Source organism: Lutra lutra, chromosome 5 (assembly GCF_902655055.1).
Source record: "Lutra lutra chromosome 5, mLutLut1.2, whole genome shotgun sequence".
In the NCBI taxonomy this organism is placed as follows: Eukaryota; Metazoa; Chordata; class Mammalia; order Carnivora; family Mustelidae; genus Lutra; species Lutra lutra.
In genome coordinates this window covers 160,364,678-160,379,830 of record NC_062282.1, presented here as the reverse complement: position 1 = coordinate 160,379,830, position 15,153 = coordinate 160,364,678, and the positions used below count along the sequence as shown (strand labels likewise).

Here is a 15,153-nt window from a genome sequence, read left to right as displayed (position 1 = left end):
ATTTTTGGCTTAAGTTTTTTTTTTTAAGATTTTACTTATTTATTTGACAGACAGAGATCACAAGTAGGCAGAGAGGCAGGCAGAGAGTGGGTGGGGAAGCAGGCTCCTGCTGAGCAGAGAGCCTGATGTGGGGCTTGATTCCAGGACCCTGGAATCATGACCTGAGCCAAAGACAGAGGCTTTAACCCACTGAGCCACCTAGGCACTCTTGGCTTAAGTTTTGCTGAATTTACTTCTGTTAAGAGATCACTTCAATCACTGAACAGTCAAGAAATCTCTAAAAGCTCACTTAGTTTTAGTATTAAAAAACCCAAATTCATAGTATATCTTCTAACATGTGGATCTTCTATTTTTGGGGGGAAAATACCATTTTTCCCAATTCTGATATAGCAGGTATTCAATACTGTAATGCTTTAGCTAATATAGGCTTTCTTACATGTTTATTCTACCTTCCTTATTCACAACTTACCTCATAAAATAAAAAGTATAGTAGAATTATTCTATAAACAGTGATGACCATCCATCCATAGTGTTCAAGTGTAGTGCTAAGCTAAAGGTAATAAGAAGTCCTTTTGTGAGACAGTGACTAAACATGTCTGTCTATTAAAAATAGTGAAGCAGAGAGGTTAAACCAAACCAACCTCCAAATCTGGCTCAGTATGGAATTATATGGAAATATAAGAACACCAAATGTATAATGTAATGCTCATAACAGCAATTATTTTATGAAATGGTAATAATGGCAGTTGGGAATATACAATTTGAATGATTTGTGGGATGACTTAGTGGCTCAGATTGATTAATCTGCACTCAACAGTATGCAAACCCCATGAATACTTTTAAAAATGTTTCTTATTCTCCCATAGTTCATTTTGCATCTCTCCAATAATAATTTTTTTCATCTTGATAAGGTAGACCTGTGATAAACTGTTATTGTATGACTTGTCTAGTTATATCCAGGGCCCTGTTCTTAAAATATATATATATAAACTTATATTTCCTTTTGAATGGTATGAAAACATCTAATTCCATGCAGACCTCTTTGGCTAATCTCTATGTCTATCATTTCTGAAAATTAGGAAAACAAAAAATCTCTATTCACTAGCTCAGTACAAACTATAATAGAAATCAAACCCAAATAAACCTGATTATGTCATAACATATATTGTTCTTTCCCCCTATTTTATCCATTTGGAGTTATGCTAAGCATATTAGAACTTATTACAATGAATAATACCATCAAGTTGGAATGTTTTCATTATCATTTCAACTAATTAATAAAATCTTATTGCATGCAAATCAAGGGGAAGTATATCCTATTCACATTTATTGAAAAATTACCAGAAAGAAAACAAAAACAGTGGTTGAATATATAAAATACTTTTCCAAATCTCAATTATTTAAATTTTCTAGATTAATGTAATCCCTGTCTTCAACCCTGGAATGAAATTGTTATTAATGAATGTCAAAGGTGAAACTGAGGTACTACTAAGGCCACCAGAATAATGAGAACTTTGTCTACATTTCTACAGAACAGAACTTTTGAATCACTCTTCTTTGGCCCCTATCACCTCCTTGTCTCTCAGGTTGTGGATTATGGGGTTGAGTACTGGGGTCAGGATAGTGTAGAAGACAGCCAGGACCTTGTCCTCTGTCAGAGATCAGAAGGATCTCGGGCATAGATAAGTGTAAACAAAGGGTGCCTAGTAGAAAGTTAGCACAGTGAGGCGGCTGCTGCAGATTGAATAAGACTTCTTTCTCCCTTCTGCTGAGAGCATGTGGCAGATTGCAAGGAAAACACCACCACAGGAACATGCAATGCAAATGAAAGGAAATGCAAGGAAGAGGGTGGTACTCAGAAACCCTGTGTACTCATAGACCCAGGTGTCCAGGCAAGCCAAAGTCAACATGTAAGGAACATCACAAAAGAAATGGTTGATGGCTCTGGAACTATAATAAGGGATTCTGAAGGCATATAAAGTGTGGTCACAGGAGTTGATTGAAACCATGATCCAAGATCCTGTTATCAACAGCACACACACTCTTGTGCTCATACAGATAAGATAGTTAAGAGGAAAGCAAATAGCCACATAACGATCATAGGCCATAGAGGCCAATATTAATCCTTCTGCACTAGCTAAAGTCAAAAAGAAGAAGCTCTGAACCCCATACCCAATGGATGAGATATACTTGTTTCCAAAGACATAATTGAAAGTCATTTGGGGGAGAACTGTGGAGATGTAGTTCAGGTGAATGAGGGACAGCTGACTAAGTAGAAAATACATGGGGGGGGGGGGCGCCTGGGTGGCTCAGTGAGTTATGCCTCTGCCTTCCACTCAGCTCATGGTCTCAGGGTCCTGGGATGGAGACCTGCATCGAGAGCCTTCTTCACTCTTTTTGCCTGCCTTTCTGCTTACTTATGATCTCTCTCTCTCTTTCTGTGTCAAATAAATAAATGAAATCTTTAAAAAAAAAATACATGGGTGTGTGGAGATGGGTGTCCAGGAGGATGAGGATGATCATGGACAGTTTGGCAAACAGAGACAATAAGAAAATAAGTACAATGAAAATGAAAAGAAACAGGCCAATTCTTGAATGTGAAACAACCCTAATAATAGGAAATCAGTTAATGTTTGGTTGCAAATTTCCATTTTCTATTGCTTTTCCTGAAGAAAGAGAAAACTCATTTGTAGTAAATAAAGAAACGTGATGTTTTTATCACTTTTTTCAAGTTATTTTAGTCTATTTGTGAAGTTTTCATAAAATACCTAGTTCCTTAAAGAAATAGTCAACATTTCTTATTTTGAGAAATAAGTTCTATGTTGTTTCACAAAGTCACAAGTTGAGGAGGTAAGTATTTGCATTCGATATCTATTATAAAGAATCTATGACATAAAAAAAGAAAAAAAAATACCTGATAATGAATTGAATAATTTTATGCCCCTTATAATTTCTCATATCAAAAATATTTATATTTTTGGGTGCCTGGATGGCTCAGTGGTTTAAAACCTTCAGCTCAGGTCATGATCCCAGGGTCCTGGTATCAAGCCCCGCATTGGGCTCTCTGCTTAGCAAGGAGCATGCTTCCTCCTCTCTCTCTCTCTCTCTGCCTGCCTCTCTGCCTACTTGTGATCTCTGTCTGTTAAATAAATAAATAAAAATCTTTAAATATATAATATATGTATATACATAAATATACACATATATATTTAATTAAGCATAAACATAATTTTTATTTCTCAGACTGAGCACAAGTTAAGTCACAACTCAAATGAATATTGGTTTGGTTCATTTGTATTTTTATACCATTTAGACTAAGACTTCATTAAGTTAAGATCTCTGTAGCACAAATTCAATCATACCCACTGAATATTTCTGTGTTGACAGAGTAGACAATTTTTGAATGTATAAAAGATAATTAGATTAAGATTTACCCATTTCTTCTACTTCTAGCCACTGAAATACAAATAACTAGCCTATGTATGGTCTATTTACAAAAACTCTCAGCTGTACTGATTACTTTCAATTCTTAGAAAACTTTGACATTTAAGCATTAACATTAATTTCACTACCCACAGGGAAGAATTGATAGCAACCATCTGAAGTGACATACTGGATGAGAGACAGAGCATGTTTTGCTCCTGGCACATTTGCATATGTAGAAGGGAAGAGATAGATGTGAATTTTGTTAACCATCTCATTAGCATCCTGGAGAAGGGTCAGAAATTATGACAAGTTGACAACAAGTTTCTGAGACAGGTATCACCATCCACAATTGTGAAATAAAAGACATTTATAGAACTTAAGTAACATATCCTGAGCTAAAAACTTATGTTTACCATTTATCTTTTAAGAAGCAATACATCAGAAAGAAGGATTATTCATGTTAGCCACCCCAACAAGAATTCTCTTCCTACTAGGCAGCAGATAATGGCAAATATATTTTATAAATTTTTATGTCTAATTATATTGTTTTAGAGATTAAAGTTACACATTTTATATCTTCTGCTTAAAGACATGTTTCCTCAGTTTCTTGGTTTTCTTATATTCTCACTGGCTACCTGTAACAACCCAGCAGTTCACATCTGGCCTCTACAAAATAGAAGAAGGGAGGTCTCACAATATCACTTCCAATACATAATAACTCAAGAGAGTCTCTCTTCCTCTCCCTCCCTGCTCCTACTCTTGCTGTTTCTCAAATAAATACATATCTTCAAAAAAAAAAAAAAAAAAACATAAACCAGTGTATAGCTAGGTCTAGAATTTTTGTATTGATTCACTATGCCAAGATCTATGTTCAGTTCTAATGTCTTCCCTTTATTCTGCAGTAATTTTTCAGACCAGTGATAATTCTTACCAGAAGTTAGCCTGCTAAAGCAAAGAAAAATTATCTATAGAAATTTTTTGTGCTTTAAGATATGATTTAAGGAACACAGCAAGCCAAAGTTCATGTACAGATATCCAGCATCCTACCTCCCTCACAGTGTCTAATTATGTCTCCCTGTATGTAATCCTGTTTGAGCTCCATTGTACCACCAAAGTTTAACTCAGCCAGCTGCAACATAGCAGAAGAAGATGGAATTTCATACTTTAATACTGTGTTCCTTGAATGATTTAAACATCTAAGTATCTCATTTAATATCTAAACAAGTTCCATTTCAATAACTAAGGTACAAATTGGTAATTTATATTTGTGTATGTTTCCATAAAATTTCATAAATTGAAACTAATTAGAACCAGAAAGTTATATGTACAGAAGTGCACATGCCCATAGTTCAATAAAGTGGAAGCTTCCTTTGAATTTTGTTTCAGATTTGGTTTATGCTGCGATATTTCGAATGTAAATTGCACAGATTTGGGAGTCAAACATTCAATTTATCTGTAGCATTGCCACTTATAAGATATGTGATCTTGTGCTGGTGAACTTAACTCTGTAAGCTTGAGGCTTACAAATCAAGCAGGTATAAAAGTTAAATTAGGTGGAAGCACCTGGGCACCACAGTCTGTTAAGTGACTAACTCTTGATTTTGACTCAGGTCATAATCTCAGCATTGTGAGATTCAGCTTGTGGGTTGGAAGGGCTCCAAACTGAGTGTGGAGTCTGTCTGTGATTTTCTCTCTCTCTATATATGTGCCCCTAACTCCCACCCCCCACCACCTGCTCAGAAGCAGAGGCACATGCTCTCTAAAAATAAATAAATTAAGTAAATACCATGGAAGACATGGGGAAAAAGAGAGGGGAAGTGAGTTGGGGGAAATTAGAGGGAGAGACAAACCATGAGAGACTGTGGACTCTGAGAAACAAACTGAGGGTTTTGGAGGGGAGGTGAGTGGGAAGTTGGGTGACCCTGGTGATGGTTATCATGGAAGGCATGTATTGCCTGAAGCACTGGTTGTGGTGCATAAACAATGAATTCTGAAACACTGAAAATAAATAATAAAAATAACCATTTCACTTTTTTGACTGATTTTAAAAAATAAAATAAAATAAAAATAAATAATTAAATATAAAATAAAATAAATTAAATTAAGTTATAGTGAGTGTGTAACTTATCAATAATGTAAAGGTTCCTAACCTGCACATTAGGGGGATGGGCATGGGGGTAGAAATTGCCTTCTCCCCAGCTGACATCATGCAATGTCTAGAGAGGGTTTTGGTTGTCACTGTTGAATATGCTATTGACATCTACTGGATGCTCCTAAAGATTCTACAACACTCAGGTCTCTCACAGAGCAAAGAACTATCTGGCCAAAAATATATTTGTTGAGGTTTAAAAACAATATTAATGGTAGCTTGGATCATCATCTTTTCCATACTTATTCTTCTTTTCCATATTTCCATATTTCTTCATTTGCATATTCATCACCTACTAAGATTTTGCAATGATATTTTTTCCCATTTTTGTTTCCTTATACTCCCATTTCAGTCTCACAAAAGCAATGCCATGTTGTCTGTGCAATTACCATTATGCCAATTTCACTAAAGGTTGAGTGAGTGCACGGGGAAAAAGAACAGTAAGAGTCAGTACTGAGGTAAATCCCTACACATTACATACCTACATCACCCTCCCTGACAGGATTACATAGAGGAAGCAACACACTCCAGTACATTTGTCCATGACTTGACTCTGGGTGTTATTTTGATTTCTAGGACCATCTGTGCCTGCAGTTGAATTCTTTTCTCACATGAGTGAACAATGTCTAAGCCTGTTTCAGTAAGCTTAGTCTGACCCTCCTCTCTTCCAATTTAGATACCGTGTTTGTAAACTGGCTCTGAAAACAAAGAAAACAAACACAAAACTGATTGTCTGTGTTTCTTCTCCAGGCACTCCATCTAACGTTGCTGTATAAAACGACTCAGTGCTGACATCACCTGTAACCTTATTCGGAACTCTGCCTCTGAATTGATCCCCTGAATGGGAGGTTCATCTCCTTAGAGATATTTGGTCACAATGAGAAAAGAGTAATTAAAAATGGAAGTAATATGTGTATAATCACAACAGGTGCATACATGTGACCATCTCCATTGACTATAGAGTATAAAATCCATGAGATAAAGTCACATTACAGACATTCTTACTTTTGCTGTCACTTTTGTCTTCTCCATGTCAGAGATTCTTCAGAAGGCTCTAGTCACATCACACCAAATGCCCTTCCCCACAGTCTTGGGGTTCACTTCCTGTTGTCCAATGTGTTATATCTTACTTACACTTTAATTCTCTCCCCAAAATACACTATTACATAAATTTATTTGGTCAGCTCAGGATAAATACATTTTTTCTGCCACTTGACATTCTATTCTTGATCACCTATACTTTTATTTTAACATCTGTCACCCATATCATCAGGTTTCAAGTTTCTTTATTTCTTGAATGTGAGGGGCTTGAGGGTAGGGCTGTGTCTTATCCCCCGTAATAAGGTACAAATTTCATACATACTATCAACCACTTCACTATTTTTCACTAGGGTAGTTCACAAGAGTTATTCCTGTAATTGAAGATAATGCATGTTTTATCCATAAACAGAACTTCTCTTAAAAAGTTTAGAATTTTATGTGGTTCCTTGAATTTTCTTTTAAATTCTATATATTATATTTTTATATTCATTACATCCAGAGTATAATTTTCTTTTTGAAGTCCTTTAGTTAATGAGATGTGAATTCATCAGTAACTTATCTCAGTGCTTACCAAAGTGCAATTCTTTTTTTTTTTTAATTTAATTTTATTTTTTTATGTGACAGAGAGAGAGATCACAAGCAGGCAGAGAGGCAGGCAGAGAGAGAGGGGAAAGCAGGCTCTCAGCTGAGCAGAGAGCCCTATGTGGGGCTCGATCCCAGGACCCTGAGATCATGACCTGAGCCGAAGGCAGTGGCTTAACCCACTGAGCCACCCAGGGGCCCCCCAAAGTGCAATTCTTACAAAATTGTATTCAAAGTTTTCCTAAAGCATTACAGGTTTCTCCATTAAAACACAAGTTGGAAACAGGTCACTGTCTTTCTCAATTCTGGACAGTCCCACCTGTATTTCTTGAGTAAATTTTCTAGAGTAGTTTTTATGCCTTTTGAAAAACATTTTATTCCTTTAGGGGCATGTGGTCAGCTGTCTTTAAGACTCTCCCTTCTACTGGGGTCATGGTTCCAGAGTTCTAGGATCCAACCCCAGTTCTGGCTCCTCCATCAGTGGGAAAACTGCTTCTCTCTCTGGCTGCTGCTTGCCCTACTTGTGTTCCCTCTCTCCTTGTGTTTGGGAACACAGGCAGGGGGAGTGAGAGAGGAGGAAGCAGGAACCCAGCTGTACAGGAGGCCCAAGGCAGAGCTAGATCTCAGGACCCTGGGACCATGACCTGAGCCAAAGGCAGATGCTTAATAACTGAACCATCCAGGAATACCTCTAATGTAGTTTTTCTGCTTTTTAAAGAGTACCAACTCACCTTTCAATTCTGTACTTCACATTTTAGATACATCCATAGAGACATCTGCAATGAAGACTGTAGCCTTTTATACTTGGAGGTTAATCTTAACATTTGTTGTTTTGGTTGAGTTCATTTGGCAATGCGCCCCTGAGAGTTACTAATAATGCAGGATGGCCTCAGGCCAACCCAGGGAGAGGGATAATGAAAAATTTCCAGGTGTTTTCATAGAATTTTGTCTCTATCATACCCTGGAGTGAAAAGCCAAGTGATATTCATTTTAACATTAATTATTATTGAAAAAATCATTTTATTTTTTCTCTAATTCTGTATTTTACATACTAACATCCAGTAAGTATATAGTCATATTATACCGACAATACTACTTAATTTGCTGAGTTTTATTAAATTAACCAGAATATCTAATAATTGAAAATAAAATAGGATGAATTTAATTAAATAAACATAATTTGACATGCAAAATATAAATATATATTTACATATCAAAGTTTATTAAATTTATTAAATTAGTTTATATTAAATGTGTGATTTATTTGGTTGTATTTTTCATTTTTTCATTTTTAACTTTGTCATAATTTGGGAGACATATTTTTAAAAATAGCAAAAATTACAAAAGTTTGGGTGGTTCAAATGAACTTCTAGGAGTAAAATAAAGGGATGAAACATTATTAGGGTTTTATTTTCCATTCTGTTATAAATGCCAGCTAAAATAATATAATGGGTATTGTCATCAGAGAGGAAATTTATTCGCTGTAGTTTTTGACATTTTGAAACCAGATACTAATAAAATTTTTACTCTAGAAAATACTTCACTGTTCTTATATTTACATGTTTCCAACAATACAATTCACAATAGTGTTGATTCAGTTCAAAAGTGTGAAAAAGAAAATTTGGGAATTTTATGGAAAGAAAATTATTTCAAAGTCAAAGTGCATTGAATTTGCAATCCAAGGTAGTTGAACAAACATTCTTTTGTGAAGATTTAACATTCGATTTTTTTCATATTAAAAAAGTCTTTTTTTCTTTTCTTTATTATGTTTATTAACCACCTTATAGTAAATCATTAATTTTTGATGTAGTGTTCAAAGATCGACCATTACACATAACACCCAGTGCTCATCACAACATGTGCCCTCCTTAATACTCACCACCCTGTTACTACCTTCTCTGACACCCCTCTCCTCTGAAACCCTCAGTTTGTTTCCTGGGGTCCATAGTTTCTCAGGGTTCATCTTCCTCTCTGATTTCTCCCTCTTCATATTTCCCTCCCTTCCCTATGGTCTTCTGTCCTATTGCTTATGTTCCACATATGAATAAAAACACAAGATAATTGTCTTTATCTTCTTGACTTAATTTACTTAGCATAACCCCCTCCAATTCCATCCATGAATTTATGTGAATGGTGAGCAATCCTTTTTTCTGATGGTTGAATAATATTCCATTGTATATAACAACAATATCTTCTTTATCTAGTCATCTGTTGAAGGACATTTTGGCTCCTTACACAGTTTGGCTATTGTGGACATTGTTGCTATAAACAGTGGGGTATATGGCCCTTTTTTTTCATTATATTTGAATCTTTGGTGTAAGTACCTAGTAGTGCAATTGCTGGATCATAGGGTTGCTCTATTTTTAACATCTTGAGGAACTTCCATGCTGTTTTCCAGAGTGGCCGAAACTGCTTGCAATTCCACCAATAGTGTAAATGTGTTTCCCTTTCTCCATATCCTTGCCAACATTTGTTTTTTCCTGTTTTCTTAATTTTTCCCATTCTAACCAGTGTAAGGTGGTATTCCATTGTGGTTTTGATTTGTAATTCTCTGATGGCAAGTGTTGTTGAGCATATTTTCATGTGTCTGTTAGCTATTTGTATGTCTTCTTTGGAGAAGTGTCTGTTCATGTCTTCTGCCCAATCTTTGACTGGGTTATTTGTGTTCTGTTTTTTGTTTTTGTTTTTGTTTTTATTTTTGTTTTTGTTTTTGAATGTTGAGTTTGATAAATTCTTTATAGATCTTGGATATCAGCCCTTCCTCTGTAATGTCATTTGGAAATATCTTCTCTCATTTCGTGGGTTGCCTCTTAGTTTTGTTGACTGTTCCCTTTGCTGTGCAGCAGTTTTTTATCCTGATCAAGTCCCAAAAGTTCATTATTGTTTTTGTTTCCCTTTCCTTTGGAGACATGTGTTGAAATAAGTTACTGTGGCCAATGTAGAAGAGGTTATTATCTATGTTCTACTCTAGGATTTTGATGGATTCCTGTCTCACATTCAGGTCTTTCATCCATTTTGAGTTTATCTTTGTATGTGTAAGGGAGTGGTCCAGTTTCATTCTTCTATATGTAGCTGTCCAATTTTACCAGCACCACTTATTGAAGAGGCTTTTTTCCCCATTGGATATTTTTTTTCTCTTGATTTGTCAAACTTTAGTTGACCATAGAGTTAAGGGTCCATATCTGGGCTCCCTCTTTTTTTCCATTGATCTATGTGTCTATTTTTGTGCCAATACCATGCTGTCTTCGTGATCATAGATTTATAATATAGCATGACATCAGGCAACATGATGCCTCCAGCTTTGTTTTTCTTTTTTCATCTTTCCCTGGTAATTCAGGGTCTTTTCTGGTTCCATACAAAAAGCAAATTTTTAAACACACAGAGCTCAGTGTTCATTCTATCTTCTTTAGAGGACAAAAACCACTGCGTATCTGGACAATGAAACAAAATAGTGATATGAGTCTTAATTTATATCCAATGTTTTTTTCCTTAGTCAATATGGCAATTTCTGGTTAATTGGAATTAAAATAATATTCATATGATGGAAATAGTATTTTTGTGTAAATAATTCAGGTCAGAAATTTCATGTAGTAAGTCAAATGTCTGAATCTTTACATAAATATGCATTTACCTCATTTGGATTTACACTTTTCTCCCCTTTATTATTTGCCAAAAGACAAAAAAAAAAAAAAAAGGATGTCCTCCCAAATCTGTATGTGTAAGTTGTAGTTCCACTATTTCATGACAATGCTAGCTGCTCCAGTCCATGTAAAGTCATCCTTCTATATATTGTACACCAAATGTTGACTCTTTTATTGCTACGGCCCTTAACATTTTGTTCATATGGTAATATGCCTTATTTACTAGTAAATGTCTGTTTCTATAACTACTACAAACTCTTTAAAACTGAATTTTGAAATATTTACTTTTTTAAATTTTTTATTGTGTTATGTTAATCATGATAAAATCCATGATTAGTTTTTGATGCAGTGTTCCAAGATTCATTTTTTATGTACAACACCCAGGGCTCCATGCAATACATGCCCTCCTTAATACCCACAACCAGGCTAAACCATCCTCTATCTCCCTCCCCTTGAAAACCCTCACACTGTTTCTCAGAGTCCACATTCCCTAATGGTTCATCTCCCCCTCCGATTGCCCCAATTCACTTTTCCTTTCCTTCTCTTAATATCCTTCATATTATTCCTTATTTCTTTTTATTCATTCATAGAAATCGGACACAATTAAACATATTGGTATGTACATTTTGTGCAGAGAAAATATGATATGGACTCAAAATTTAGGGCTTAGATTACATTTTCTGCTTTCATTAGCTGCATGCCTCGGGAAGAAATCCTTAATTCAATCTAAACATCACTTCCATCTCTTGTGAAATTGGGATTCTAATCCATCTATCACCAATATTATTTCACACATGTAATATGTTAAAGATTAAATAAATACTTCTAAAATTATTGGATACAAATTGATCAGTTATTATAATTCCTTTTTTTAAAATATTTTATTTATTTATTTGACAGACAGAGGTCACAAGTAGGCAGAGAGGCAGGCAGAAAGAGAGAGAAGGGGGAAGCAGGCTCCCTGCTGAGCAAAGATCCTGATGTGGGGCTCGATCCCAGGACCGGGAGACCATGACTGGAGCTGAAGGCAGAGGCTTTAACCCACTGAGCCACCCAGGGACCCCAACATATTTATTTAAAAGACTGCACAAGCACACCGTCTTTGGGGTGATTGGTGGTGGATGTTTTGAGGGCAGCTGACCTGCACCCTGTGCATCCCAGACAGCCTCCTGTGGAAGCCTGAGCTGGCCGTGTAGCTTTCTCCCTTTGTCTCATAACCATGTTCACCAACAAGAATGCTAATTCACCAGCTGCCCGCCTTAACCGATTCAAGATCAAGGGGAAAGAGTACAGAAATGAGGTGGCGTCGAATAGAAGTTAATGTGGAGCTGAGGAAAGCGAAGAAGGATGACCAGATGCTGAAAGGTAGAAACGTAAGCTCGTTTCCCAATGATGCTACCTCTCCACTGCAGGAAAATCACAACAACCAGGGCACTGTAAATTGGTCGGTTGATGACATTGTCAAGGGCATAAATAGCAACAATTTGGAAAGCCAGCTCCAGGCTACTCAAGCTGCTAGGAAACTGCTTTCTCGGGAGAAGCAGCCCCCCATAGACAACATAATCCGGGCTGGTTTGATTTCAAAATTTGTGTCCTTCTCGGGCAGAACTGATTGTAGTCCCATTCAGTTTGAATCTGCTTGGGCTCTCACCAACATTGCTCCCGGGACATTAGAACAGACCAAGGCTGTGGTAGATGGAGGCGCTATCCCAGCATTCATTTCTCTGTTGGCATCTTCCCATGCCCACATCAGCGAACAGGCTGTGTGGGCTCTAGGAAATATTGCAGGTGACAGTTCAGTTTTTCGAGACTTGGTTATCAAGTATGGTGCAGTTGATCCGCTTCTGGCTCTCCTCACGGTTCCTGATATGTCATCGTTAGCATGTGGCTACTTACATAACCTTACTTGGACACTTTCAAACCTTTGTCACAACAAGAACCCCGCACCCCTGCTAGATGCCATTAGGCAGATTCTTCCTACCTTTGTTCGTCTCCTGCATCACGATGATCCAGAGGTCTTGGCAGATACCTGCTGGGCTATCTCCTACCAGATGGATGGTCCAAATGAACGGATTGAAATGGTCGTGAAAACAGGAGTTATGCCCCAGCTTGTGAAGTTTCTAGGAGCTACTGAATTGCCCATTGTGATTCCTGAGCTAAGAGCCATATGAAATATTGTCACTGGGACAGATGAACAGACTCAGGTTGTAATAGATGCAGGAGCACTTGCTTTCTTTCCCAGTCTCTTAACGAACCCTAAAACTAATATTCAGAAGGAAGCCACGTGGACAATGTCAAACATCACAGCTGGCCGCCAGGACCAGATACAGCCAGTTGTGAATCATGGATTAGTCCCATTCCTCGTTGGTGTTCTTTCTAAGGCAGACTTTAAGACACAAAAGGAAGCTGTCTGGGCTGTGACCAACTACACAAGTGGTGGGACAGTTGAACAGATTGTATACCTCGTCCATTGTGGCATAATAGAACCATTGATGAACCTCTTAACTGCGAAGGATACCAAAATTATTCTGGTCATTCTGGATGCCATTTCCAACATCTTTTAGGCTGCTGAGAAACTAGGTGAAACTGAGAAACTTAGTATAATGATTGAAGAATGTGGAGGTTTGGACAAAATCGAGGCTCTACAAAACCATGAAAATGAGTCTGTGTACAAAGCTTCATTAAACTTGATTGAGAAGTATTTCTCTGTAGAGGAAGAGGAAGATCAGAATGTTGTGCCAGAAACTACCTCTGAAGGCTATACGTTCCAGGTTCAGGATGGCACTGGTGGGATCTTTAACTTTTAGCTTGTACAGCTGACACAGAAAGTTGTTTGTGGTGTGCTCTATTTGGTAGAAGTTTGTCTTACTGTTTCTCTACTAAGAACTCTTTGTAAATGTGTTTTGTTATTGTTGTGCTTTTTACAACAAAACTGTACTTGACCAGTTCCAAACTGTACAAACTGTATGAAGCTCCACCTCCCAGTGGGTTTCTTATTTCTATGTGGAATCTCCTCTCTTGCAGTGTCCTGTAAATAAAGATTAAATTCCATGCTTTAAAAAAATTAAAAAATAAAAAATAAATGACTGCACAAGTTAGAAATTGAATTAAATAGCCAATACTAGTCATTTGAGTGTTTTCCCACAGAATGTGGCCTTCCAATATGAGCCAAATGCCAGAGATTGCTCAATATGGTAATGGAAGTAGAGGATTAAGAAGATTGCATGTAGTTGCCATTTCAATCAACAAATTTAGGAAACTTATATGTGGAAATAATGATTTGGGACAGTATAACTTGAAGAGCATACAGCAGAAATGACAAGAAAAGACAAAATTCACAGATTTTTAATTAATTAATTATTTGGCTTTTTGTCTGTGCATTTGTTTCTTCTTTTATTATTTTATAATTTTTATTATGTTAATCACCATACATCTTTATTTTTGATGTAGTGTTCCATAATTCATTGTTTGCATATAACACTAAGTGTTCCATGCAATCCATGCCCTCCTTAATATCCATCACTTAAAGTAATATTTATTGAAAAAATTTAAGAACAGGCTATTTAGTTAGAGGTGAAAATTCTGCCAATAGACATAAATTTTAAAGTTATGGTATCTAAAAATATGCCATCAAAAAAGCTTCCTATATGCATAGTTAACTATTAAGGTGCTGAAATATGGCTAAGATGGCTGAGAAAATAAGTTAATTAGTTTTGATTAATTTAACTTTAAAAACTGACACTCAATTCAGTTATTGAACATTAAAAAGTATGTTTGAAAATCCTAGGGCAACTGGGTGGCTCAGTCAATAAGTGTCTGCCTTCAGCTCAAGTCACAATCCCAGAGTCCTGGGATCAAGTCCTACATCTGACTCCCTGTCAGTGGGAAGCCAGCTTCTCCCTCTCCCTGCTTGTATTTTTCTCCCTCGCTGTTGCTCTGTCAAATAAGTAAATAAAATCTTTAAAAAAGAACAACCTAGATATAAGAATCAAAGAAAATATATGTATTGCATTATTTTGAAATCGATTGTCTTTTTTCACATAAATAAATAACTGGAATTACATAGAATGAGTGAGATACAATTTGAATGGTAGCTCTGAATATAAAGCACAATTTCAGATGATTCATTCTGAAGATAAAGGGAAGTAGAGGTGTGCATAGACTGGATGTTCAAGAGGGCTGAAATATTTTTTAATAACATAAAGTATAATAGTAACCTGCAAAGGCTATGATAAAGCAAAACATTGTGGTTCCCAAATTCATAAATCTAACCAAAAAAACTGGACTGGATCTGACAGCTATATAGCTTTCAGT

The 15,153-nt window shown here is 36.4% G+C and overlaps 2 pseudogenes; one reads left to right on the top strand and one right to left on the bottom strand.

Moving 5' to 3' along the window:
• Positions 1-1,518: 1,518 nt before the first annotated feature.
• On the bottom strand, positions 1,519-2,651 carry LOC125100668 (olfactory receptor 2L5-like; annotated as a pseudogene).
• A 9,392-nt stretch (positions 2,652-12,043) lies between these two features.
• On the top strand, positions 12,044-13,646 carry LOC125100390 (importin subunit alpha-1-like; annotated as a pseudogene).
• The last annotated feature ends 1,507 nt before the right edge of the window (positions 13,647-15,153 follow it).